Source organism: Amblyomma americanum, chromosome 4, assembly GCF_052857255.1.
Source record: "Amblyomma americanum isolate KBUSLIRL-KWMA chromosome 4, ASM5285725v1, whole genome shotgun sequence".
Classification (NCBI taxonomy): domain Eukaryota; kingdom Metazoa; phylum Arthropoda; class Arachnida; order Ixodida; family Ixodidae; genus Amblyomma; species Amblyomma americanum.
In genome coordinates, this window is record NC_135500.1 from 52,502,989 (window position 1) to 52,527,933 (window position 24,945).

Here is a 24,945-nt window from a genome sequence, read left to right on the forward strand (position 1 = left end):
GCGTAGTGGGTGCAGCATCTTTGTATTGCTTGTTCGGTGGAGGATCGTCGTTTTGCTGGTGATAAACCTCACCTCCAAAGGCTGCATTCTCTAATGTCTCCTGCGGGGGCTGGGAGACCTTTCGCGCAGAACCGCTGCTTAGCCGCATGCTGCCCGGCGACGCAAAATATGTCCTGGACGGCGATGCTGAGCGGGAGACACGGCTAGATGAAACGTACTCCTCCCTACGCAGATACTCGCCGATATCGTATGGTATTTGCCCGGGACGGTGTCAGGGGGTATCGACTGAGAAGCCCCGCAAGCCCATTCTTTTGTAGGGGCAGTGCCGAAGAATGTGGCCGCGTGCGCCGCAATTGAAGCAGCGCGGGCGGCGCTTGTCGAAGATCCTCCAGAGGTCGGATTTTCTTGGGTGAGCTTGCAACTGAGTTGGGAAGGCGTGCGATTGGTATCTTTTATGCGGTGTATACGGATCCTGGCGCTGAGTGGGAGGAAGCCTTTTGTTGCGCACCGCGCGGAGGAAGTCATAGTCTGGGGTTGTGCGGCCGTCGAAGTCGCGGTGCCAAGTGCCTGTTACACTTCTCGCACCAAATCCGTCAGGGTCGCTGCTTGAGGCTGTGGGGAAGTTGGCAGCAGTCATCGTAGCTCATCTAGGACGATTTCGCGGATAATTTCCCGAAAGTTGTCGCTGGTGGTGGTCGTCATGTCCGGACGATCTGCACAGACATAAAGCAGGGCGGTTGTACTGCCGGGCCCGAACCATGCGGATCTTCTCGATCGTTTAGGCTTCTTGCATTAATTCATCGACTGTTTTTAGTGGCTGGCGAACGAGGTTGGCAAAGAGTTTTTCTATTACGCTATGGATTAAGAAATGAACTTTCTTTTCCTCGGTCATCATTGGGTCGGCGCAGCGAAAGAGGCGCTTCATCTGTTCCACGTAACTACGAAAGGGCTTGTACAGACGATGGATCCTGGACTCGAGGAGTCTTTCGGCTCTTTCTTTCCACACGACACTGGAGAATATCCGCAAAAGTTCCGTCTTGAATAGCCTCTATGTGGTTAGGGACGACTCGTGGTTTTCGTACCACGTACGTGCTGAGCCCTCCAGTGAGAAAAATACGTGGCCAATTTTTGCCGCATCGTTCTACTTGTTGATTGATGCTACGCGCTCAAATTAGTCCAACTACTCTTCGGGGTCTTCACCTAGGGATCCATTTCAAGTTGGCGACCCCCGTGACTGCTGCTGTATATTCGGGGTCGACTTCTTTGGTGAGGTTGTGGTGCTCGTAGCAGCGTTTTTTCGCTGTCGGGTGCGGTGTCGGGTGCGGGTGCGCTGTCGGGTGCGAACTCAAGCTGCTCTCCACTGAGATATCGGCTGGTTCGATGAACTGGGACTCGTCCTCGGGAGCGAAGCGCAAAGGATTGGCGTCACGAATTGAAGGGTGTGTCCGGTACATGGACGGCTACCCCGCATCTCCACCATATGGCACGCAGTGGTGACAGTAATCCGGAGAGCAGTAAGACAGCGAAAATTGCATGTAAACAAAATTCTTCATTTAGGCTGACTTGCACCACCAATGGATTGAATCACTCGGTGGCAGCGCATCAACAAGCATACACGGCGGTCGGCGAACAGAATGCACGCCGCTCTCGGCCATGATGAATTGAAAGCTGATAGTGAAATTCCGATATAAAGCAGACAAAGTTACTACTACCTTTTGGAACAACGTAGAATCAACTCCGCCTGGATGCGATCAAACCAGATTAATCTGGTCGCGTTTTGCATCGCAAGCAAAGCGATAAAGCTGCGTGCCGGAAGCTGCGTGCCGGAAAAAACTGAAACATGTCTTACCTACAATTTGTCCCTTGCTTTCTCACATCTATAATCTTGCACTGGAGTGCAGGGTTTTCCCCAACGGAATGAAAAATGCCAAAGTGTCTGTAATTTATAAAGGGGGCTACCGAAATGTACCAGCAAATTATAGGCCCATTTCAGTACTCTGTGTTTTCCAAGAGACTGGAAAAGGTTATTTCCTCAAGAATGACTAAGTTTTTTGACAACCATAGGGTAATAACTGAGTCACAATTTTGTTTCAGGACTGGTAAATCCACAGAAACAGTCTTACTAACAATGAAACAAATTATTTTGAATAATAATAATGAGAACTTGTATACGATGTGCCTATTTCTTGATTTCAGGAAGGCGTTTGATTGCTTAAATCATAGGACTCTTGCTAACAAACTTCAAATGTACGGCATCCGTAGTAAACCACTCAGTTTGCATAAAAGCTACCTCCAAAACAGAAGTCAGTCGGTCTCAGTAGATAATGAACTTTCTTCCCCTTTGCCTATCAGTTATGATGTCCCACAAGGGAGCATACTGGGACCGCTTTTGTTTAATGCATACATAAATGATATTGTTAGCATAGATTCTTCCACTGATTTTGTAATATACGCAGATGATAGTACAATACTTATTTCAGGCCCTAACCTTAGCGATTTAGTTGTAAAATGTAATGATATACTCAATACATTATCTAGGTGGTCAATGATGAATAATTTAAAGATAAACCCTAAAAAGTCCAAGGCTACAATATTTCGCGCAAGAAATAAACCGACAACACCGAATTGCATGCTATACTTTGAAAATCAACAAATAGAAATTGTTGAAGAGCACAAAATCCTTGGAGTTTATTTTTCGTGTCATTTAAACTGGGATGCCCACGTCGAACACCTCTGCAAAAAACTCGTCAGTCTGCGGAGCCCTTTCGCGATGCCGTGAAACTTTACCTTTAAAGTGTAAATTAAAAATTTATTATGCATTATTTTTCTCTCACCTTAACTACTGTAGCTTAGTATGGGCCACAATGACTAAAAATAACATAAATAAGCTTCTGGTATTGCAAAAAAAAATTGTTCGAATAATCGCTGATATAGATATCATGACTACTACGAAATATGCCTTCCAAGCTCATAACATTGTCCGCTTTGATCTTTTGTATAATTTTAAGTTATTGCAAAAAATGTATTTTTCCACGGCATCTATCGTCAGTTTTTACTCCACCTTAGCATATTTAGACACGCGTGGTGCTAACATACATACAAGAAGCACGAGCTCATGGAACATACCCAGCTTTCGCACCTACTATAAATTACAAATGTCTTATAATCTGCCCCATGTTTTAAACGCTTATCAACATACAACGAGATATACAAAAGCTGAGCTGCGGAAATATTTTGTTCAAATACCATTCTATGCCTCCACTTGTTGATTGTTGAAAGTTTCGCTTTCGCACCGACTATAAATTACAAATGTTGTCTTATAATCTGCCCCTTGTTTTAAACAGTTATCAAAATACAACGGGATATACAAAAGCTGAGCTGCGGAAATATTTTGTTCAAATACCATTCTATGCCTCCACTTGTGATTGTTGAAAGTTTTGCTTGAGTGTTAATGTTTTCAATGTTTTTTTTCAACATATGTACGGCCATTTTAGTGTTCTAACTTTTTTTTTAACATTATTCGAGTCACTGTATATATGTGTCGAGTGTTTTTTTTTGAAATAATATACTACTGTATGTGTGACGAGTTTTGAAAATTTCTTCTACCGTTCGTGTGCTACTGCTTGTAGGGGTTTCCTGGACCCTGTCAAGCTGCCCTTGCAGCTTTTAGCCAGGAAACTCTCCAGTTGAAACTGGAAATAAACTTCACTGTATCTTATCTGTATCTTTAAAGAATGAACAAACAGTGCGAAATTCGCGGCAATATACAATCTAGCAGTTATATATAGGAAGACTATAGGTAAATTTGATAATAAGCCTGTTGAGATAAAATATGGCTGGGAATGGTGTCGGAATCTATAAAACCACTGAATTGTCTGAAGTAGGGAGCTGCTGAATTAATTGTTCATATTTATCTTTTAACTATTACAATTAGGCACCTTGTTGTACTCAGAGATTTGAAGCCGGTCGTAAGTAACAGCTGCGGAAGTTTTTAGAAATTTTAAATTACGATTGGGGCTTTGCTCTCCACCTTGATAAAATTTCGCTACTTCACTATGCAATTACACTCGAGTTATTTTGAATACGCAATAATTTCGGCGCGAGGTAGCCTAATTTTTGCAAGGAGGATCATCGCATTTTCAAAATTCCAAACACTGCTATTGAGACTGCTGGTGACGGGATACAAATATTTCACTGCAACAAGTTACCCAGATGTGAAAGGCAAAAAGTAAATTTTCTAAACTATTTAATCAACTTACTAGTTAAGGTGATTAACCAATTTTCTGCTCTCTGGCAACGCTGGTAACTTTACGACGCAAAAGACAATTTTTACCAAAAAATTCTAATTTGGAAATGACTTGATCTTTCTTGAAACACCTGATAGATCTCAACCGTTATTCTATAAAATCAACGCAATTCCATAGGCACCTTAGATGCACCTAAGATTTCGCACCACGCTCTTTACTAGGCACATAATTAGAAGGTACACAATCTGAAAAGCAATACAGAAGTGTTCCCTAAATACCGCGCATAAGCTTTTTATACCACGTCTCACTACGACTGAAAAATGCAGCAAAGGCGGTAAATAAACCATTTTTTAGCATTTTAGTTCACTCTCTCACAATTACATATTTCAAGCAGACGGCGTTTTCCGTGACAAGGCTTTGGCTGCTATTCATAAGAACTTCAAGCAAGTGCCGTTTAAGTTGAAGAAAGTTGCACCCCAGGACCTCACCTGAGACAGTAGGAGAAGGGGGCCCATTTATTCCAACCTGTTTAGTATATGAAACTTCAAACAACATGTATGAAGCGAGAAAACTAGAAAAAGCAGACGGGACCTCCCGCCGAATGTAACAGCATGCGTTTAGCCTTATCAATTGGGGAGAGCTTGTCGAGCTGCAAAAACAGGAATCCTGAGCCACCCCGGCGGGGCCCTCTTTCTTTCGAAGCGAGGTGTGTTTGCTTGGAAGAGTTCTAATGGTTTCCTGTCAGTCCGTCTGTCCAGTGCAATCTGGAGAGGAGCGGCAAGGAGAAAACACCTAAAACATGTAATGTGGGATGAGGACCTAAATCTCCCTTGCCCCTCGTCACCACCGCGCCACCGTCCACCTCTCAAATAGTTCCGCCGTTGTCCTTCTCATAGAGAGGATGTGCTGCAGTACCCAACAGTGCCTCCCATTCGACATTTCTTTGCCGTGATGGTAATTTTGGCGGGCGAGGGTGTCCACTGATCTCCACTAGGGGGCTGGATGCCGCATCGGGCACTCGAAAGTGAAGCCACCGGAAGTTGGGCTGCATGTCCCGGTAGTCAGCCTTTGGCAGTGCACGAAATTGAACCTCAGCACGGCTTTTCCGTTTTAGGTTTCGTTTTCCACTTAGCATTTTGTCTTTTCGACGTTCTCGTCTTTTTTCGTGACAATGCCTACCTGTTGCGCCGTCGACTGCATGAGGAGAGCGGCAAAGTTATTGGGAAAGACGTTTCAAAAATAAGGGCCCATTGCATTGCTATGGGACGACACTAGCAGACGACAGAACGTCGCTGCACACGGTACGTACGGAGCCTCGTCTGCTCCGCTGTGTCGTCCCATAATAATAATAATAATATTAATAATAATTGGTTTTTGGGGGAAAGGAAATGGAGCAGTATCTGTCTCATGTATCGTTGGACACCTGAACCACGCCGTAAGGGAAGGGATAAAGGAGGGAGTGAAAGAAGAAGAGGTGCCGTAGTGGAGTGCTCCGGAATAATTTCGACCACCTGGGTATCTTTAACGTGCACTGACATCGAATAACACACGGGCGCCTTAGCGTTTTTCCTCCATAAAAACGTAGCCGCCGCGGTCGGGTTCGAACCCGGGAACTCCGGATCAGTAGTCGAGCGCCCTAACCACTGAGCCACCGCGGCGGGGCTCGTCCCATTGCGCTAGTGTCGCCATCTCTGTTCTTTGTTGTGATGAACGTTGTCGCACTCTAAGCCCATGTTATACCATCAATGGGGGGTACATTCAAGAAAGAATAGGTGGAAACCTTCACCAGGCAGCTGGATTTGCAGTGAACGTACATTTTACCGATTTATGTTTAGACCGAACCGCAGCGAGCTAGGGCGAGGCAACAATCTGGCGAGGTGCCGTCCGTATTCTGCTGGTTCACATTAGCGTGTCCAAAATGTATATGGTACAGCTTTTTCGACGGAGCGTATCAAGTACTGTTTCGTACTGTCACAAAGTATTGCCTGAATGGGCATTTATTTGTGATGCTTGGTGGAGTTGACTTCTAACAGCGCTTGTCACATGCGCTGCTGCATGCGTCTTTCTTGTCAGTCGTTTCTCTCGTGCTGTGTAGATAAAACGTGCTATAGAGTTAGATTAAAAGTACGTCTGGAAGGCAAATGGCACACTAAAGTGATAAACATCACCTGTCATCGATGAGAAGAGACATCGTCCGCCACCACCCCCAAACTGAAACAGCGGCAGCTGTATAACGAGTGGCTCTTCGAGTGTCAGGATTGCCACGCCATTGCATGCTCATTGCTACGCGAAAATTTGTTTTTTACGATGACCTAGGCTCATTGTCATTCAACTACTTCTCCTAATTACGCTCGGAAGACAAGAACCAGATCAGAAAATAGTGTTTAATGCACGTGCCCCTTTGCTGCGGAATGGTGAGACATGAATGCCTGTTTATTTCGGTTTCTCTGAAATTACAGTGTTCCCCGAACAATGCTCAAATTTATCACGTTCAGCTTGTTATTCTTTTCATATTACAGCAGAGGTTACACGAAAACAACGCGAAAAACTAAGAACGGAAGGGCGAAAGACGTGACTTTTTGCATTGAAATACACAGCAAACACCGATCCTCCGGGACATGCAATCCAACTTCCGGTGGCTTCACTTGCGCCCACTTAAGAAAGCGGGAATGCGGCATCCAACCACCTAGTGGAGTTCAGTGGATGAGCCCGATAGCGGATGATGATGAGTCTGGTGGCAGAGTCTAGGCAGGAAAGGAAAGATGTCACACGGGCTTTTGTCCGCGTGCCGCGGGGCATGGAATGTTCACTGTTTGGGTTAGGGTTGTGGAAGAGTGAAGGGGGAAGTTGGAGGGCTGGACACAAAGGCCTGTTTCCAGGGCCCATTCCTGCCTAGTGGCTGCGCACGCTGGCGCGCGCTCGACGGAAGAAGTAGATCAGACTGGCCGCCGAATTTCCAGAAAGAAGTAGAAAAAGATGACTTAGAGGCGACGGAAGGCGCGTAACTTCGCGTGCGCTAGGAGTCGCCCTCTTTCCTTCGTTATCGCACTCGGCGTCGACGGGGCGAAAGAAAAGTCGAGAACCTTCCAGAACAGACGATTGCTCCTAGCCAATAGGAAGACGAGACCGGATCGGGAGGAGTGAGTTTGTACGGAGAAGGATGGAATTTGTACAAGGAACTCTATGCGTATGTGAACGCCTGATTTGGCGCTAGTAACAGGCGGACGCGGCCCGCACCAATGAAAGGAAGTTGATCGCAGACTGCGATTCAGCCCCGAGCCGCCGGTTAAGCTTGTATAAGCCGGCCCGCTGAGGAGCTCCCGGGGGACGCACCACTCTCAGCCAGCCACAGACCATCCAGACAGCGTGCGCCAGTCATCTGGACGGCCACCGTTGGACACCTGCGGTCGCGTCGGACTGACGAAGTGCCAGGTGCGGTGAACAATTCATGCGAAAATGCTCGGTCGGAAGCATCAGAGTGGTGCGTCTAAACGCATGGCGAAGTTAGAAAGTGAAAAGCGTGAAAAGAATCTACCAAAGATGACAAAGTACCTGCTGAATGCAGCTTCCGCGGAGCAGTATGATCGCTCTACCCACGGTCCGTGTGAATCTCCCAATAGTACCGGCTGTGCTTCTGTGGAGGACTTGCCAACTCCATGACCACAGTTTCTTGGGAAGAAGCAAGGTTTGACTCATCTTGATTGTCTGGATCCTGTGAATACGATGCCAACCTCGGTCGTCCATATTTCTGAGCAACCAACGCTAGCCGAGCCCGGTCCTGTTCCTGAGTCAGCAACGTCTATGCTACTCGGCCGGGCCCCTGCCACAGAGCTCCAGGTATCCGGTCGGCCACGCCCGATTTCTACTACTGCTGATCAACAGGCGCCAAACCTCTCCGATGAGCCTGCTTCTAGTGACGAGCGCCAGGAAAGAACACTCCAGGAAACGAATCACTTGTTTCCTGTTAGTTTGACTGCAAATAATCATGTTCCCACCCACAAAGTGCGCCTCGAGAAGACGAATGAGATGGCTTCTCGTTACGGCAACAGAGAAGTACAGACACTCCCGCAGCAAGAGATACGTTGCGAGATTATCCTAAGTGACCCTGCTAATTGGCCAGGCGTTATTACTGACAGCTTTCAGAGTGTATGCCTTGATGAAGGGCCATTGTATTTTCAAATCGTGAAGAAAATTTTCTGTCTTCCGAAAGGCAATACAAAACTCAGAAACGCTTTATGTCACCTCATCTTTTCGTGCGAAAGGTTGCAAATGTCCGTACGAGCGACACTGGTTAAAGGGATACTGAGGAGAAATTGAAGTTGGCTTGTATCGATATAATACCAGCTCCTGATCACAAAAACGCCGCTCTTACTGAAAACGAAGCTCTTGTAAGGTAGAAAATAGCAAGAACCAAAATACAGGTATCGACACCACAGGCCAATCTCGCAAGTACAAGCGTGGTGACGCCATAGGAAAAGAGACGCCACCTTAGTGGAATTTTCCATCCTACTTGGTGTCGCGAATCTGAGGCTGACAAAGGTAGGTTGCGCAGATCAATATTAAAGTATGTTTTGTTATAAAACCAATAGTGCACTTTTATCACACAAGGAAGGCAGGCAAACGACAACCTGAATGTTGGAAACAAAGAAAACCGATGCTTGGCGGCGCCACAGGCGGCCAGGAGAGTTTCGATTTGTTATGGCCCTTCGCGTCTATGAGCTTTGCGTGCCCGTGGTATTGTTTTTGACGCGCTTTCATTTACAAGCGCCGAACAGCACAGGAACTCCAAGTGCCGCTTCAAGTGCTAGTTAACCTTTGAAGGAGCCTGTTAATGCTTGTCAGATGATCGCCACGGTCGATGAAAAGCTATGATGGCACGATGGTCGGTGATCGTACAAGGCAGCACTTGTGTATTCGCACGCTTGCCCGGCAAAACATTCCCGGCTGTGGCAGTGAACTTCAAACTACTTAACGGAAATCGTTTATTATAGACGGAAGAGAAGGTACAAGGCAGCACAGAAAAATTGCTGATGGCCTAGCTCTGTTAGGCCAGGATATACCTGCGAAAGCGCGGAGATTTCTGCATCAGAAGAGTGCATTCACTAGATGCGCCTTTATTGACTGCTGCAACTTGAGCTGTCGTGGCGGAGCGGCAGCGTTTCCGCCTCAAACGCCGAAGGCCCTGGTTCGATTCCGAACCTCGGCACCGGACTTCTTTTATTCAGTGAGTGGGCGGGGGGTTTCAGTGGCTCCCATGGATGCCGCCGCTGAATACGTTGGTTGCGCAGGCTCTGTTAAGGCGCGTTTATGCTGCGGCGAGGCGCGCGCGCGCGCTGCACGGCGAAGTCACGTCGGTCAAAGCGAGACCCCCTATACTCCAACTGCGCTTGACCGCCGACGCGTTCGGCGGCTGCACTCTGACCGCACTGGCGGGGAGATTGGAGCATGTATCTGTTTCGCGCCGAGTGCGCCAGCCGCCGCCGGCCCGGCCAGACTGATTTGGCTCTGCGGCGAGGTGCGCGTTATATTCAATAGCTGCGGCAGTTGGGCGGAGCTGTTCTTTTCGAGCTCGGCTATTTTAATCCATTCACAGTACACATCTCAAGGTACATGCAAGTTGGCGAGAGAGCCAGATCCAGTGGACCCGTTGGATCTAGCGGAAGCCGTTGAAGCGTCGTGCGCCGGCTTTGGTTTCAAGCCGCAGACTTTAAACGCGACCGCCCTCGAGCACCCATTTGTTTTTTTGTGGCAAAATATAAATAACTTGGCCCTTGCAACCGTGGGAGACCTCGACGCCGCCTGCTGAGCCGTGCGACCGCGCCGTTCAAGGAATCACAATACGTTGGCCCCAAAGCCCCGGCCAGCCTCCGATGGGCGCAAGGCGCCGACCTTGTCCTGGCCCTTTGCGACTCCCCGCACTGGGGCTATGATATTTAGTTTTCAGCGGCTGCTCTCTGAATAAGGGGGAAACCACCCGCCGGCGCCTAACCTAACCGTGCTCCCTCAAAAGCATCGCACGCTCTGTGGGGCTGAGGTCGCTGAAATGCAGGCCAGAGTTTTTGCGAGAACTACGTCGTCGGGTTCGGGAACGGGATCCATGGTATCGCTGGCAAGACGCCGGTGCAAACGTAAACGAAGCGACGGTGGCGACCCCCGATAGATGCCTTCAACGTGCGGCGGCGGTAGCTTTTATTTCGGCAGCTGCTAGACCGCACCGCTAGCCACCAGAAATCACGGAGTCTCCGTTTACGTCACGTTTCACGTCACTCCGTTCTGTGTCGTCATAAGAGTTCTCCGTGTCGTCATAAGAGTTCTCGAGTTTGAATCGGAGCGGCGTGAAAAATTTTTTCAACTTCGAATCCAAATTTCCTCGAAATAAATGCATCTTTCGCTCCCGGACAAGCGTCAACAAAGCCTTGAAATGCCGAACTATCAGATATTGCTAACAAAAAAATTTTGATAGGGTTCTCCTCAGTGTCCCTTTAATGTACTCAAAGTCCAAAGGTTCCGTTTACTGTTTCATGTGCAAACTATTTTCGATTTCAAGCAACCCCAGTGATTTCACCACACACGGCTTTCTGATTGGAAAAGAGCAGAAGAAAATATTTGCGCACATGAAAATAGCGTCGATCACCGGAACTTCGCGGCAGCATGACCCGCCCGCTCTTACTCGGGCACCACAATTGACAAGGAGCTTGTTAAGCATCTTGTCAATGAGACCATTTACTGGACAGAGATGTTGAAGCGCGTAGTCGTTGTAGTTAAGCTTCTAGCTGAGCGCAATCTAGCGTTTAGGAGATGTGAGGAGATTTTTGGTTCACCGAGAAATGGCAATTATATGGGAGTGCTTGAGGCCATTGCTAAATTTGATCCCATTCTAGAGGAGCACATCAAACGCTACGGGAACAAAGGAAAAGCTCACCCATCGCATCTGTCAAAAACCATTTGTGATGAATTTATCGAACATATTGCAAATGCTGTTGATCAGCTGTCAGTTGTTTTACGATACTATTAAAATGGAAAAGTGTACGAACGATTTCTTGGATTTGTTACAATCGAATCGCATACCGGCTTGTATCTTTTCGATACCGTGATGTCCCTCTTGACGACCAATGGCATCTCAGTTGGTGATTGTAGGGGCCAAGCTTATGATAATGCGAGTAATATGTCAGGAAAATACAAACGACTTGAAGCTCAAGTCAAACGCATGAACGAATTGGCAGTCTACGTCCCGTGTGCTGGTCATTCACTGAACTTAGGTGGTGCGTGTAGCGTTGATAGTTGCCTTGAGCAGTCAAAATTTTCACCGTAATTCAAAAACTGTATGTGTTCTTTGCTGCCTCACCTAAGCGATGGAGGTATCTTTTGCACAGCATGGCTGGAAGTGGCCAGCAGCTTGTTTTCAAAAGTCTCTCTGAGACCAGGTGGTCAAGAAATGCTGAATCATGTAAGGCCATTCTGAAAAATTTCAACGCAGTCTTGTGTTGCCTATAAGCTGTATCAAAGAACGAGGAAGAAAACGGTGACACTAGGAACAAAGCGCACTCTCCAAGAAAATGACAAAACTAAAGACTGCATTCATGGCGATTTTCTGGAGTGAAATCATGGAGTGCTTTGACAAAACGAGCGTAGCACTTCAGAAACCAAGCCTAGACATTTCAACTGCTGTACACCTGCTGAGCTCTCTAGAAGGCTTTGTTAATTCTTTGCGAACTCTCTTTGATACCTTTGAAGAGAGAGCACGCACGCTAAGTACCAAAAAATGTTATCAGGATGAGGGCAACAGCATCGTTTTGAGTAAGCACCCTCACGGAAAACCGATAGTTCGCTACAAGGTAGAAAAAAGTTCATCGTAGAGCCCTACAATGTTGTACTTGACAGTCTAGGCTCTGCTTTGCGAGTGCGAAAGGCTGCCTACACTGAACTCTGCGAAAGGTTCGGATTCTCAAAATTGCTGACAGATGTTGGGAGCGAGGCCTCTCTGACACCGCAGGCTGAGAAGTTGGTGAGAACCTACAAAAATGATTTGGAGCCAGCTTTTTCGCTGAAATCTTTCAATTTGCGAACTTTCTGCACAACTCGGTGTGCCAGGACACGAGTCCTATGGGAATAATGAAGTGGCTGCACGAAAGAAAGCTTATTGATGTGTTTCCGAACCTTTCTATTTGCGAATGTACTTAAGCATACCCGTGGCAGACTGTGAGACCGAACGATCGTTTTCCAAGTTGTCGCTGATAAAAAATTGCCTTCGTTCGAGCCCTCTTGGCAACAAGGTGAACTCGCTTGCTTTTATGTCTATTGAAAGTGACCTCCTCCGCCATGTATCCTTTGAACAGACGACATCTGATTTCGCCAAAGCGAAGGCGCGAAAGATACCATTTTAAAAGAGGACTGTTTGCGCTATACATGAGTAGTTCCAATAGGTTCGCTGTGTCGCCTCCCAGCCTCCACGTTGCCAATGAAACGCTGGGCAGTGTAATTCAAGATATGGAAATCTTCGTTGTTCGTCTCTTGTCTGTTCTTCCTGTGATATTTAGCGTGCTTATAGAGAACTGTATTTCTGTTGTTCTTGATAGTGCCACGTTTATTTGGATCCGTCTTTGCTTGTCTTACCTTTAACGAAAATATTTTCGAATAATGTTTTGTAATTACAGTTGGTAATTTCATCTGTATTCTGGTGCATTGTTATGGTGTTTGTAATGCCTTAATTATTGTATATATCTATCGCATATTTATAGAGTAACGTGTATAACGATTATTGCAGCCTGACGATTGAACTTTAATAAGGACTGTTTTGGATACAACCACGCGTCTCCTCAAGGGATTAAACTTAGTGATGCAAACAAACCCTAGCTTCAGAAGGATCGGTATCTGAGCTTTCTAGTCTTTTCTACGTTCTTGTTCGTCTTGACTGCACTGAACTTTTCCTTAAATCCTAGCTTTTGCTGAAAACAAAATTCAGATTAATCACAAAGTGAACATATGTGTTGGTGTTTACAACAGCGCGCATTTTTAGCAAATTTTGCTGGTTTCCTTATAATAACAAAGATAATAACAATCCCGTTGATCGCACTTCGTTCTTTTTAATTTAGTGGAATTACAATGAAACATGACATATTTCCAGTAGCGTAGCAGGCGGCAGAGGGGGGAGGGACAGTATAGGGCCTGCATGCGCATTAGCCCAGGGCCCCCATTTTTCTTAATCCGGCCATGGACAGACCTACATTGGGCAAAAGGGCGTTGTTTCAATGAGCGTGCAAGCGAGCAGTGCCGTAATCTGAGCAACAATGAAGGGAGGTTCCTTGTTGACCACTGCATAGATTAAACTAATTGCCATGCCCATTTCGACAAAAACTAAATTTTGAAGTTCGGAAAAAACATATTCGGGCGAAAGATTTTGGAAGCGTGCGTCATCAAGAAAGAGCAAAACAAATGCGTGAGCAGACAATCCACTGCGCTTAGTGACGCGGAGACCTCCTTTATAGAAGGCTTCCGTTAGGGCTGACATTAGTTGTGGTTTCCCTTGGTTTCTTTTCTCCCATCCAATCGTCTGATTTGATGCACTTGCTTTTAATTACTGAATATGGTGTAGTGGTTCTTACAGAAATCATTTTCACCATTGTTTCGATCTGATGCATGAGCTGTTCTTCAGGGCCCATTTCTGTTTACCTTGTTTTCTGTGTCTCTGTTGGTTGTTGTTGTTAACCTATCAAATGGTGGCACACTACTACACTGGCGGATCGGCTTAGACTAATAAAAGAAACTCTGTTTGTGGCATGGTAACATATTTTCACGCGGTCATTTTTTAGTATTTGTTCGTCACATGGTACCATTTTTCACGCAGTCACAATTTTAATCTTTGTTTGACTTTAGAGGTTTTCGTATGGAGGTCGGCGTTGGCCTTCACTCTTTCTTTTCATGTTTTTTTTTTGTGTCTCGCGGTCCTTTGCATCATTGATCGACCCACAAGCAGGTGATTGGTCAGATGCATTCGTTCGTTTGCCTGTGTAGAATAGATAGACACTTTGTTTTGTAATGAATATTTTGCCCCTTGTGCTTGATAAACAATGTGCTTAATGAATTGCTCGCTATGCTTCGCATTTCGTTTCATGATTGCTGATTTTATTTACTTATCCAGCATTGATTCCTTGAGTTGGCGATAGATTGTTGGCCCCAATAACCTAATTGTAGTATACAAGGACATGTTCTTTTTATACAATACTCATTATACTAGGTATTTAAGGGTAGACTTTAAGTAAATTAAAAATAATTCTTTTGAGGTAAAATATCCCTATGCATGTAGGCGGACCCTAGAAACCAGTGAGTCGTCATATGTAGTAACCGGGTTAATTATTTATTGATAATTATATCTTTAATTATTAGAGTTTCACACCTAGTTGCACTTAAAGATTTGTAGTCAGTCGTCAGTAACATCAATACGAGCTTTTAGAATATCGAAAACGCCATTACACTTGACGCTGCCCACGGAAAAAATGGGTTATTTGGACTGGATACGAGCACTGGAGGGCTTCTTTTGCCTGCATGTTTTTCGAGAGGGCATCACTTTCGGGACGAGGTAGCCAAAAGATGTGGGGCCACAGCTCGCACGATAATCGCGTTTCTAGCAGTTTCTACTCTCGGGAGTCTTGCGGTAGCACTTATAAGACGTATCTAGATGCAGATATGTGCATGCGAAGAGAAGCAATTACAATTTTCACTTATCTAAATTGCGCTGACTCAAGTCTTTATTCAAATATGTCAGGTTACTGCTTTTTAACTGGGTATAGATACTGAAAGTTCCAGTGTAATTTGTGCTGCCCCTGGATAACGTAATACAATAATGAATGCGCAGTGTGTCGTGTTTTTTAGCTGTAAATCACAAGCATTGCGACCATGGCAAGTGAGTGAGTGAAAACTTTTATTGGTCTATTCAAGAGATTCGCGGATTCGAAAGCTCCGTCGTCTTCGTTCTTGGCGCTGGCGATCGGAGTCTTCTCTTCAGCATGGGTGGGCCCTTATTCCAGGGCTCCACTGAGCCGTGCTGCATTGCCCGCGTGCCTCACTAAGGCCTGTTGGGCCGTGAGCTCGCTGCTGGTCAGGCGGCTCTTCCATTGCTCCGCACTCGGGTGTTCGTTTTTGTGGAGTGCTTTGTTGCGTTCGCACTCCCAAGTAATGTGATAAAGTGTGGGTGTGGCTCCGCACCACGGGCAGGTGGCCCTGTATTTTGATGGGAACATTTTGTTGAGTATGTGTAGGTTGGAGAAGGTGTTTGTAGTCTACGCCAGATAGTGGCCTCCTCCTTTGTCAGATCTTTGTGTGGTGGTGGATATTTGATTCTGATCCCCCTGTGTAAGTTTAAAAGTTCTGCGTATCCCCCCTCGCAGGCTTGCAGATGGATCTCCGGGGCGTTAGACTGTCCTGCTCGGATTGCTTCGCCTCGAGCTAGGCTGTCTGCCCTTTCGTTTCCCTCTACCCCCGCGTGGCCTGGGATCCAAATCAGATTGTGTCTGGGTTTGTTTAACTCGGTAGGGGCTACCCCGCTGAGTATCCTGAGGGCCGTTTTGCTAATTCTGCCCTTCGTGTAGTTTTTGCACGTTTCTTTCGAATCTGTTAGAATATTTAGGGGGCGGCCGGTCCTATAGCCTTCTGCTGCCGCCAGCGCGACGGCAATTTCCTCGGCCTCCGCTGCGCCAGCGACTTTCGCCGTGGCGCTCGTCACTAGGTTTCCTTCGGTGTCTACTGCCACCATTGCGGCTGCATGTTCTGCTCCGCATGGATAGACGGCAGCGTCTGTGTAGGCAGTGTTGTCTTTGGGCCTAGCGTTCGTTCGACGTATTCTGCCCTAGCCTTGCGTCGGTTTGCGTGGAGATTAGGGTCCATGTTCTTTGGCATAGGCCCTATCTTAAAGGATTTTCTGATGTGGTCCGGAGCCTCCGCGTATCTATCGACTATTCCGCGCGTGTCCCGATCCAGCCTTTTCAGGAGCGCCCGTCCTGCGGGGGTGCCACCAAGTCTGATGGTCTGTGCACCCAGCAGCGCTTCCGCGAGGTCGCTGAAGGTGTTGCTGACGCCCAACTGCAGGAGTTTCTCGTTGGACGTGTTTCTGGGTAGGTGGAGGGCTGTCTTGTAAGGCTTTCTGAGGATGGTGTCGGCTTGCTCTCTTTCCGCCTTGGTGGTTGCGTGGTACGGCAGGGAGTACGTGACTGGGCTGACGATGAGGCTGTTGATGAGTTTGAGGGTGTCTTCCTCTCTCATTCCGTGTCTTTTCTGGGAGACTCGGTTGATCATGCGGCCCACCTGTTCCGCTGCCTTGCTTAGCAGGCTGATGGTGTTGCTGCACTTGCGGCTGCTTTGCAGCCACATTCCCTAAATTCTAATCATGTTCTTCTCGGGGATGTGTTGTCCCTCGAGGGTGACTTCTAGTGTTGCCTCGGTGGGATGTTTGCGAATTCTGAGGAGTTCCAATTTTTCCGTCGAGCATCGTAGGCCCCGTTCTTTGGTGTAGTTTTCCACGCAGGTGGCAGCCTCTTGCAGCCTCTCTTGCTTTTCACCGAGTGATCCCTGAGTGGTCCAGATTGTGACGTCGTCGGCGTACATCGCGTGAGGGATACCTTGGATCTTCTGTAGTCTGTTTGCTAAGCCGATCATTGCCACGTTGAAGAGGACGGGCGGTATGACGGATCTTTGGGGTGTGCCTTTGCGGGGGGTGTGAAAGACGTCGCTTCTCAGCTCGCGCAGGCCCACTGTTGCTGTTCTGTTGCTAAGGAAGTCCCTGATGTAGTCGTGGGTTCCCTTCCCGCAGTTGGTGTTGTTTATTCTCTCCATGATGGCCGCGTGGCTCACGTTGTCAAATGCCCCTTTTATGTCGAGGGCCATGACCGCGTTATCGCCCGCTTTTGGCATCGTCTCGAGCACTTCCTCCTTGAGTTGGAGTAGCACGTCTTGTGTAGAGAGGTTGGCCCTGAATCCAAACATACTGTCCGGGTACAGTTGCTCTTTCTCCAGGTAAGATTGAATTCGTCTGGTGATTACTTTCTCGTAGAGTTTTCCCAGGCACGGCGTGAGGGATATCGGCCTGAGGTTTATTTGTAGCTTTTTGCCTGGCTTCTGAATCATTACGACGACGGCATGTTTACATTCCGCCGGAACTCTTCCTCCTTGCCAGAGTGTGTTGAGGTATTTGGTTAGTTGGTCGATTGCATCGTCGCGGAGATTTCGGATCAGGGAGTTCCGGATCTTGTCCGCTCCTGCTGCCGTGTTTTTCGTTGCCGATCTGATCGCTTCTACTACTTCTTCCCTCTTGATGGGTCTGTCCATAGTGGGCTTGTCTTCCCCGCGGTATTCTTCTTTGTAGTTTTCGACCTGATCTCTGCCGTAGCATTTGATCTTGACTTCTGCTAATAGTTGTTCGTCCGTCCCTTGGTACTGGTGGGCTAGCCGCTGTATAGCCTTGCTGCCTTCTGACTTGTTTTTGCTCGGATACAGGAGAGCTTTGAGGATCTGCCACGTCCTAGCTGTGCTGAGGGTGCCGCTCAGCGAATTGCTGAATTGCTGCCATCCATGTCTGGCCAGCTGGTTCGCGTACTCCTCCGTCTGCCTGGTGATGTCCGCAGTTTTCTTTTTGAGTTTTCTGTTGATTTTCTGTCTCTTCCACCGCTTGGTGAGTCCGCGTCTTGCCTCCCATAGCTTGAGGAGCCGCTTGTCCACATCGGGTGTTTTCTCTGTTCTGTCGACTTCTTTAGTGTAACGGTCCTGGATTTGCCTTAGTTGTTAGCTCCAGTCCTCTGCTGAGCTGATGGTGTTTCCCTCGAGCTGTCTGCAGTGCGCTCTGAAGGCGTCCCAATCTGTCAGCCGGGCCGTGCCAATCTTTCTCTGGACGTTGTATGCCGTGAGGCTGATTCTTAGGATGTGATGGTCGCTGCCAAGGTTCTCGAGCAGGTTCTCCCACTCGGCGTTCTTGGCGCCTCTTACAAAGCTTAGGTCAGGACACGTGTTTGGACTCAAGCTATTTCCCTGTCTGGTTGGTTTGTTTTCGTCGGTTAGCAGCTCGCAACCCGCGTTTTCTGCCGCCGTGCATATGCCGCGCCCCTTTTTGTCCTCTTTAGGGTAGCTCCACCTTGGACTATTGGCGTTGAAATCACCTGCTGTCACTAGGGTGTTTTGTCCCGCCATCTTTTTTGCCTCCGCGAAGAGCCTAATGAAGTCTCCTTTGGTTTGCTTAGGCGGGCTGTATAGGTTAATGATAAAGGTGCTTTTAGCTTTCCTTTTCTTTTTGGGTATTATTTCCGTAATTGCGTGTTCGATCTGGGTGTCCTCAATTTCTTTGTGTGTTATGGCTACTACTTGGTTACTTATAAGGGTTGCCGTACGGCCGCTCTCCTGACATGTGTAGCCCCTGAGTGTAGGGGTGGTGTTAATTTCTTGTAAAAACTTTGCGCACTCGTTTTGTTGCGTGAGTAGTCAGAACTCATGTGGCAACAAAGGTGACTGGGCGCTTAAATTCATGTCACCTTAGAAATACATTGAAAATTGGTTTTGGGGGAAAGGAAATGGCACAGTATCTGTCTCGCATGTCGCTGACATCTGAACCGCGCCGCAAGGAAAGGGATGAATGAGGGATTAGGAAAGAAAGGTGCCGTAGTGGCGGGCTTTCGAATAGTTTCGAACACCTGGGGATCGTTAACGTGCACGTGAAATTATTCCGAAGCCCAAATTATTCGGGAGCCCTCCACTACGGCACTTTTTTCTTCCTTTCTTCTTTCACTCCCTTCTTTATCCCTTTCCTTACTGCGCGGTTTAAGTACCCCGATATGTGAGACAGATAATGCGCCATTTCCTTTCCCCGGAAACTAATATATATATATATATATATATATATATATATATATATATATATATATATATATATATATATTTAAGAGAAGTGGGCACTTCTACAAAGACACACTTATTTATCAACGTTTCGACCGCACCGCGGTCGAAACTTTGATAGCGGAGCCAACGCAACCTACGTTCGTAACACACACACATATATATATATATATATATATATATATATATATATATATATATATATATATATATATATACTTGTCGCGGTGGCTCAGTGGTTAGAGCGCTCGGCCACTTATCCGGAGTACCCGCGTCCGAAAATGACTGTGGCGGCCGCGATTCGGTGGAGGCGAGAGGCTACAGCGCGTGTGCTGTGGGATGTCAGAGCACATTAACGGTCCACAAGCGGTCTAAATTATCCCGGAGCCCTCCGCTACGGCACCTCTCTTAGTCCCTCCTTTATCCCTTCGCTTACGGCGCGGTTCAGGTGCCCGCAAATGGCGCAGAACCGCCTCACATATAGGCGGACACCAGAACCGGGCCGTAAGGAAGAGATAAAGGAGACACTAAGAGAAGAAAGGAAGAAAGGTGTTTCGTTTATCCCTTCCCTCACGGCGCGGTTAAGGTGTCCGCGAATGGCGCAGAGCCGTCTCACATATCGGCGGACACTAGAACCGCGCCGTCAGGGAAGGGATAAAGGAGAGAATAAGAGAACAAAGGAAAAAAAAGATGCCGCAGTGGAGGTCTCCGGTAACAGCTTCGACCACCTGCGGATCTTTAACCTGCACTGACATCGCACAGCACAGCGGGGCCTTTGCGTTTCGTCTTTATTGAAACATGGCCTTCGCGGTCGGGTCAGGTACCTCTTTAGAGTTATTTGGTTTTTTCCTGTTCTCAGAGCCGGAGTGAGAGAATGTGTTTATGTTAAACGTCTTCTTTTCCTATTGTATCGCGTGTTCCAGGAGAGGTCATTCGAGGGGAATAAAAGGAAGGAAAGGAACACAGATGCCAGCGTTGGCGCAAGCACCCATATTTGGTGGACCCTACGAGACCACCAAACATGGAGCCTGATACCCGATTTAATATCTGCAGCAGGTCTTTGAACCTAAGATATTAAACTTATTTTAAGAGCGCTAGCTCTTACTCTACACGTTTCCAGATTTCGAGGGGTCTGCTACCACCCTTAAAGCCCCTCAATGAAGCTAAAGTAACGCAAAGCTTTGAACTCGCCGGCTTCCCTCCTCTCCTAGCGCGCCGCCGTATAATGAGCCTCCCATTGGCCGAGGCGCCGCGGTCACATGTTAGCGCGCGCTTTTTTTGCTTCGCACCCGACGCCGGTGCCATTGCCGGGGTAGGAGTCGCGCTTTATAATAAAAATAATTGGTTTTTTGGGGAAGGAAATGGCGCAGTATCTGTCTCATATATCGCTGAAAACCTGAACCGCGCCGTAAGGGAAGGGGGGAAAGGAGGGAGTGAAAGAAGAAAGAAAGAAAGAGGTGCCATAGTGGAGGGCTCTGGAATAATTTAGACCACCTGGGAATCTTTAACGTGCACTGACATCGCACAGAACACGGGCGCCTTAGCGTTTTGCCTCCATAAAAACGCAGCCGCTGCAGTCCGGGTCGAACCCGGGAACTCCGGATCAGTTGCCGAGCGCCCTAACCACTGACCCCCGCGGCGGCTGTGGCGGAATGTGTTTTCCATCTTTGACGACGTCTATGCGTTGCGGCATTTCCGAGCTTCTGTTGCGCGTATGAATGCAACAACAGAGGAGGCAGTGGGAATGAATGAATGAAAAACTTTATTGGTTCCTCTAGGAAGTAGTAGCGGTAGAGGACGAAGTCTTCGTCTTGAAGCTTGGGTCCTCCTTGGCCGTGGGTGGGCCACTAGTCCAGGGCTCCACTGAGTCGGGCCACCTCGCTTGCGTGTGCTATGAGGGCCCTTTGGACCCCTAGCTCGCAGCTGGTGAGCCGGCTCTCCCATTGCTCCGCACTTGGTGTTTTGTGTTTGTGGAATGCTTGATTTCTTCCGCACTCCCATGTGACATGATATAGTGTTGGTTTTGCTGCGCACCACGGACAGTTGGCGCTATACTGTGTGGGGAACATCTTGTTTAATATGTGTAAGTTTGGGAAGGAGCCTGTTTGCAGTCTTCGCCATCCTGTGGCTTCCTCCTTGGATAATGCTTTATGTGGTGGGGAGTATTGGAGGGCAGTGGGAAAAATTTTTTCGTAATTCCGTCCGGAAAAAGCAAAGCGGCTCGCCGAAAGGTTTGGATGCACAGGATCGGCCGGGCAAACTTCGGTAATGTGCTGGATCTGCCACTCTGCGAGGTGAGTGGTGGTTCTTCAGTTGTGAGTCGTGCTTTTTTTTTCGGGTGAATTAGTGTGAAGCGCGAGCGACTGCAGTCTTTCTTCGCAGTAAATGCTGTTTGTCATAGTTGTAAATGGACTCATTCACTCGTAGGCTACGAAAGCTGTGCTTCTTGTTGTCTTATGCCCACCGTGCCAGATCTGCTAGATTCTGCAGGTGCAGCTTTGTTGTTGCGCGTATTTCGTGGCGTGCCGACGTGGTTGCAGTCAGACTCGTTCGCAGGCTCGACTCGAAAGTTGCGCTTCGTATTGTCCCACATGTTTACGTTGCTCCCATGTTTACGTTGCTCGCGTTGGAGGTCTAGCTTTAATCTTGCGCACTGCTACAGTAATTTTTGTCGCAGTTGGGCTCCGCTTACAAACAACATACTAAAGGAGGTTCTCGCTGTTTGATACCCTCTGTACATGCTGCTCGCAATATATGTCTAGCTTTTATGTTGCGCGCATTACTTGCCGTATATGGGTCGTTACAGAAGGGCTCCTTCGCTCAGGAATTCGATAGTAAAAGGGCGGTTCTTGCCGTTTGAGCCTCCTACGCTGCTCATGCTGCTCGCGGTGCAACTCTAACTTTCATGTTTGGCGCATCGCTGGGCGCATTTGTTTTGTTGCAGTTGGACTCCGTCGCTCACGAAATCGACGCCAAATGGGTGGTTATCGCTGTTGAAGCCCCCGCTGTTCATGCTGCTCGCGATTCCTAAACGAACCGACGTGTTTGCTTCAGAGAGAACTGAGTAAATTCGAGTTTTGATTTTTCAGCATTTGAGTTTTTTTATGTTGCACGCTACTTCGACCGAAAGCTATTAACTGCGGCAGTCCGGCCTACTGCGCGTTAGGCATACAGATTACAAGAGGGAATGCAGTGATCTCTTACAAGCCATAATTGCATATGCTGATCCAAGATGATAATCACCTAAACAAGCAGCATTCGAATGAATCGTGCGGCGCTGTAGTTGCTCACGAAACAGCGTTTAAATGCCTGTTTTTGTTGCTGTTAATCAACCAAAACTATTATCCCTACACCAAAATTCTGATCACAGCCGTGTTACAGTGCGCAACTATAGGGTTTCGTATTCGAACATTGTGGCTACCGTCAGTCGGACAATTTTAACGGTAGCCTGCGAGGTGTCCGAGGTATATTAACTCCTAAATAATTTCCAAGCATTCGTGGACTAAAATAATTGCAATTCAGACGAGTAACCACCTACTCACAGAATAGCACAGGCCGTTGCATGAGCGTACACGACTTTGAGAGAATATATTATAGGAGCATTAAACCGCCATCTGTTCAAATAAAGCCTAGGCTGCACATCTAGTCGCATGTCGGTACACTTCCTCTTTGTGGAGTTTAATTTCTAATAAGAATAGGCAAAAGACACCGGTTGAAAAACACGACTGTAATGCCGCCACCTCGCCCGTGTGCACCGCGATCAAAGCGATCACAGTACGAAAAGTTCCCATAAAGCAGCGCAACATGGGTCGGGGCAGCTATCTGGGTAATTAATTTTTGTACCTAACATGCCATGCGGCTGAATAAGGGGCAGAAAACGCAACAACAAATTCATGCGGGCGCGCGGTCCGCTGCGCGCCAAAGCGCAAGCGTTGGGAACACAACGCGCTGGGTATGTTCACTACAGTGCCGCGAACTCGCTCGCGCCCGCCACTTCCAACGTATGCTCCGCAATCAAGCGATCGCAGGAAAAAGGGTTTCGATAAAGCAGCACAGCGTTGGTCGCGGCAGTTACTTCGGTAACTGATTGTTCGATCTCCCATGTCATGTCATTTCGACCGAAGCCAAGGCAAAAATAATAATTAATAATTGGTTTTTTGGGGGAAAGGAAATGGCGCAGTATCTGTCTCATATATCGTTGGACACCTGAACCGCGCCGTAAGGGAAGGGATAAAGGAGGGAGTGAAAGAAGAAAGGAAGAATAGGTGCCAAGGCAAAAAACGGCAACACAAAATTCATTCGGGCGCGTGGTCTGCTGCGCGCCAAAAGGCGAGTGTTGGGAGCGTCTGCTCGCATGCCCCTCTGCCTAGGTGCCGCCACAGTCTGCGCCCGGGAGGAGCGCTGGCGCAGAAAGGAGATGTCGTTACGTTTAGTATATTCAGGGGTTTTAATCACCGTTAGATCACTGCGCCATCTGTGGCAGCATAATAATAATAATAATAATAATAATAATAATAATAATTGGTTTTTGGGGAAAGGAAATGGCGCAGTATCTGTCTCATATATCTTTGGACACCTGAGCCGCGCCGTAAGGGAAGAGATAAAGGAAGGAGTGAAAGAAAAAAGGAAGAGAGAGGTGCCGTAGTGGAGGGCTCCGGAATAATTTCTACCACCTGGGGATCTTTTACGTGCGCTGACAACGCACAGCACAAGGGCGCCTTAGCGTTTTTCCTCCATAAAAACGCAACCGCCGCGGTCGGGTTCAAACCCGGGAACTCTGGATCAGTAGTCGAGCGCCCTAACCACTGAGCCACCGCGGCGGGTGTGGCAGCAGCTGCTGATCACATTTCGACATTTTGTGGGGTTTCACTACTACCGTGAGATCGCAGCGCTGCCTGTTGCAGCAACAAGAAAACACAGATTGAGACTTGCTCACCATGTAAAACGCTTTTTCTGTTGTTGCCAAGAAGAATGCATTTATTAGTTCCGCTATGTATACTCCAGCAACAAGGGACATCTATCCGTGGACAGAGGCGTACTGAATTTGCTTGGCAAATAAAGCCCTACGGGTTGCGGTATAGAAAAAAGACCAGAGTTAAATATAGGTAAACATTGTATATATGGAATTACTAATTGAAGCGTTACCATGTCGCACCGCAAGCCGAATTCTATGTCCACCTTGACCCCCAAAACGAAGCAAGTTCCGTTTGGGACGTATCTGAGAGGGCGCGACCTGGCGGCGCAACTAGACGAGGGGTAGACGTGCATCATAATTTCTCTGATAGATGCCGCTAGACGTCGATTGCTCTGAAAGGTGGAAAAGGTTTACTATTGCGAACCGCTCAGTGTTTTCTGCACTGGGCCCGCTAGCTGCGGAAGAACTCGTTTTACGAACGGCCCAAAAAGCTAACGCTCGTTACTTCAGCTTGTTCCAGACGGTGGCGGCCTTTTTTTTTTTGGAATATGGCGGAGTGCTTGGCTTGAAGAACTCTGGCACGGGTCGGCCCGGTATTGCACTGCCTCCGGGAGCAGGTTGGGGCAAAATAGCGGGGCGCGTCTTTCTTTCCCTCTTTGCTCTCATATCCTTTACCTCTCCTACTTTCAGCACGTGGCAGCGAGCATGGCTCGGCTTGAGCCAGTAGGCAGGCCCGTGAACTTTCCTTTTCCTCCTTACTCTCAGCAACATCAGTCAGTCAGTGAGTCGCCAAACATGAAAAAGATATTAGTTGCGTTTCAACTACTGCTAAACCAAGTTAGAGAGCGAAATCTGTGGAGTATCGTCCAACTAGACGCGGCTTGGTCTCTGTAACGTTGTGTTCCGCACAGG